Source organism: Lupinus angustifolius, chromosome LG17 (genome assembly GCF_001865875.1).
Source record: "Lupinus angustifolius cultivar Tanjil chromosome LG17, LupAngTanjil_v1.0, whole genome shotgun sequence".
Lineage (NCBI taxonomy): Eukaryota > Viridiplantae > Streptophyta > Magnoliopsida > Fabales > Fabaceae > Lupinus > Lupinus angustifolius.
In genome coordinates, this window is record NC_032025.1 from 7758400 (window position 1) to 7763047 (window position 4648).

Genomic DNA, 4648 nt, shown 5'->3' on the forward strand with positions numbered 1-4648 from the left:
GGATGTGTTTGGTCCTTGTCCAAGCAGCTTCGTCAGCTGCTTCTTATTGACCCACCCAAGCTATTTGTGAGCTACTTGACCAGACTATTGTGGGCTATTCTTAAAAGTGTTCAGGGGTCATGTCAAGTGAGGTCATGCATGATGTAATCTTTGCTTGGTGGTGAAGTCAAGTTGACCACTTGTTGGATCCAAACCGCCAGGCTCCTAGGTGGCATCACTAAGCTGCCTGCTTGAGCAGGTGGGTCAGGCCAGGTAGGTGCATGGTGAGCAGGTTGTCCTATTTGGCCAGGTATGTGGTTCCATGTTGGGTGGTTCAGGTGCACTTTGAGCTGTCTGCTTGAGCAAGTTGGCTTGTGCCAGGCTTGAGTCTGACCGTGCCATACTTGTGTTTGACTGAGCCAAGTTGGTGTCAGGTCATGTTGGGCGGCCCTTCGGCCCACGCCAGGCTGCATAGTGATCAACTTCATGGTTTTGGTCCACACTTAAGCTAAGCACTTAGCTTGCCATGTGTGCATCGAAGTTGGTTTATGTGGACACCTCTTTGCTTGACTATTCATTTGAATGTTTTCTTCTCTTGATTTCTCCTAAAATATTTACACAAAGACATCGAAAAGAGGTGGAGAAAATATATAATCAAAGTATGACAATTTATCTAAAAAGTGTTGAATTAAGTTGGTTTTGTATGATTTTCATAGGATAAGTTCCATGAAAAGTGTATGAAAAATAGGTATTTTTGGCACTTATCAAATTATCAATGTCTTGGTAAATATTTTTCCATTACATATACTTTACGACATCGGTTTATCGTTGGATCCAGAAGCTTTTAGATATGAAGTTCCTAACATATTGAACTTTAATATGAATAGTTGGATCTACAAAATCTTCAAAATGGCTCTCGCTGAACAAGAATGTGACAGAATCCTGGAATTTTTGGTCCCCGAGCGAGAATCATCCTGCTGAGCAAAAATGTACAAATTTCTGCAGCTTTGAAGGAGCAAAACATATAAATTCGGAACCCATATTTTTCTCAATTTCTAATTTTCGATTTCTTAGGCTTAGGTTTTTATAAGAATTTTGAAATTCATTAGAGAGGAAAACTTGAAGATTGAAAGCATTGCCACCTTGTGAAGCTCAACTTGGTCCTCTTCCATGGAAGGTCTTCATCTTCTCTTCTCTATTTTGTTGGTTACCATGGAAATCAATAACTAATCATTCTCTTGTTGTGATTATATATAACTATTCACTTAGATGTATCTATTTTGATTCATTACAACATATCCATGTTTATGCAATGATATCTATGGATTATTTTTTGTTTTTCAAGATTGTTTTAATTTGATCACTTAAAGGATGATTTTAGATGTGGAATATGATTTTGACAATCACGTGTATAAGTTTGAACTAGTATACATCATCTACTCGGTATAATTTCTAGATATTGAGTTTAATCAGCAAAGATAACATCCAAGCTTATTACAAGTCACGTTGAGAGTCATTCAAGGAATTCATGGTTAGAGATATAAATTGTTGCTTTTATCCTAAGGGCACTAACGATGATAAATATAAATGATATTGAGGAAATCAAAGGATGAATAGTTTTTGCAAAATCTAATCCTAATGTCTTTTATTGCATTTAATCTTTATTTTAGTTTTTAGTTCTTTAATTCCAAAATCAAAACCACATCTTAAAAACCTCTTAGTCTTATTTTAGTTTATAGATGTTGAAAACCCTAATATTAATCTAGTCCACATGGATACGATAATGCTTTATACTTGTTTTCCACACTCCGATTTAGTATTTTATTGATCGATTTTTCGGTTAACAACAACATGCCAACTTTCCATTCGTTGAGGGGTGACAAAGCCTTATCTTCTATCTTCTAAAATTATGTATCGTATTTGAAGAATGACCATTATTCATCTTAAAACCTCAAGTCTCAACACACTCGCTCATGCTTGCCTAACGCCTAGATGAAATTCTCATATATTTCCCCCTATATGTTCGTCAGTGATACATGTGGATGAGTCCACTCCATTTAGAAAACACACATTCTCCAGACTTCTCGGTCTACTCAATGATAAAGGTGCCCCTTTCGCCATCCCCAAGGGGAATGAGAACTAACCAACACATGATTCAAAGCTTTGGCAAAAACATGATCCTCCTAGGAGAGTCTTTAACTTCGATTAGTATAGATAAGATAACACTCACAACAACAAAAGTAAAATACAAAATAACTAAATATCAACAGATTAACAATATGTTTAGAAAATAACGAAAATGAAAGATAAACAAAATGATAGGAAAAAAGAAAGCAATGATAAATGAAACTCAATGACACCACACCCAAGGTAAGATGATAAGTTGGGTCAGACACCTCAAGGTCGACTAGACCTTGATAAGCCCTTAGTTGGTTCACTTAAGAACCTAAGTGAGTAGTCTCACAAACTAAAAAAATTCTGATTTTTTTTATTAAATTTGAAATATTGGTTGTCATTTTAAAATCATAAGGTTACATTATAAAGACATTCTATTCACATAAAGAGATAGCCATATAACTGAGCCATTAATTCTGGAATGAAACTAACAACTTATTACAAGGTTTTAATGTTGTGAATCCTACAAATGAAAAGCCAAAAGCCAACCCAAGCGATCAGTTGATAGCTACACGTAATTTTTAGGTTATGTGGCCTTAGGCCATTATTACATAAGTTAAATAATGATAAAATGAAATTTCTTCTAAATTCCCATGCAAACTAAGAGAAACACGACTAGGACGTGCCCTGGTCCAAAGATGAGTTTTGTGGCCTGGATTTATGGAATGATTGTAGTGTGGTCGATGACCATGGTTAGCCAAGTTCCTCATTCTTCAATGCAATACACCATCCATGGTGGTAGCTCCTCCTCCATTGGCCTAGTTCTTATTAGGGTCGAGATAACTTATCGAATGACTTCTTTTGTCCTCCTGGTCAGTGTTCCGATAGTCATTGAAGCTCTTGTTGCATCTTGTCCATGCACACCTCATGGAGACTTTCTCAAACCTGCCACAAGGAGAAGAATCGTCATCAAATTGTCCGATGACATTAAACATCACACGCTCGAAATCTAGTGAGAATGAATGGCATTCAAACGAACAAGAGAGTCACATTTCTAACTTGCCACTATCAAAGCCAACATGATTAACATGGAATTCCATGGACTATGCCCCAATGGTTGGAAGCATCCCATAAAAATGGGAGTCGTGAACTCTCATTCTTGAGAATGGTGAAACCGATGTATTCCTTACTCGTGTTGCAGTGGGGTCGGGAGGATCTCAAATTATTTAACATTTCCATAACCATCCTCCAAAAACTCGATCATCACCATCTCGCAAAAATAAGAGGAAATGTGAAAGGGTGCACCTAAAAGATGTTTGCAGCCGAAGCAAAAGCAAGAACTAAAAGAGTAAGGTTGAATTCACTGAGCAAGAAACAAAATGAAAAAGGTGAATAAGTGATAAGTGAAGGGTGACCCCCGATTTATAATGGCCGAAAAAGAGAGGAAGTAACCCCAAAGGGACTCACCAACTCCCAAAAATGTCTCATAAATGCAACTCAACCACTCATTATCATCATTAACCTTGAAAATAATGAGGGCAAGAAGACCAAAATGAAAACATTTATTGATCAGTGAAAGACATCAACTTGTGCATGCCACACACAAGATGAAGTATTGCCTTTACTTCCTGAGAAATTGCATGTAAAGTGTCAAAATAGTAATAATGGCTACCAAACATGTGTCACACATCAGTCGAATTCATGAAAGATGAAAAGGCACCAATCAATTCAAAGGAATTGGTTGGATATTCAAAATAGTTCCCACCTAAAATCCTTGATAACCAAATGGTGAATCAAGGCCGGAAGTGCTCATGGTATGCTCAACTACCATCGCCCTTTGGAAGACAAGTCATCATAATGATTTACCCGAACTCATATCAACCAACCATAATAAAGAGCTAAGTCTGTTGACAAGTCCGACTACGGCTAAGGCACGAGACTAGAGGCAATTGTTCTATACTAGTGCCTGGACTAGTCAACACTAGTAATGATGCCAATAATCGATGGAGCAAGATCCAGTCTATGTTGATTGTCTATCATGCCTAGAAGGTTGGCCTAACTAAGGTATAGGACGACAACGATAAGACATGGCCATGTCAGCACCTCCTATGCTGGAAAACCTTCATCCGCGCCAAAAGCAATCTTACATCGTCTGAGTAGTGGACATATTCACGTTGCTCACACAATAGAGGTAGTCAAAATCTGCAAAATTGTTAGTCTGATAGGCTAAAAAGGACAAAGGCATGTCTTCTACAATGATGAAAGACCACGCCCTTGGAGTACAAACAACTTCACCCCACAATATAAATATTGGCTCTATTATTGAAGTCCCTTTTCAGATACGCACAAAAAATAGTCCAAGGTCAATAACTGCCCGTATTCAGCAAGGCCACTCATGTTCCGACAATCCCTCCAACACACAAGAACAAGAGTTAAAAATATTATATCATGTAAAAGTTGGTCTATAACCTTTTCTTGCCACAAATATTGTGGTTCTAGGATAGTACCTTACTTTGAGAACCCTTGATATATACCAATGAGGAGTCATGTTGGA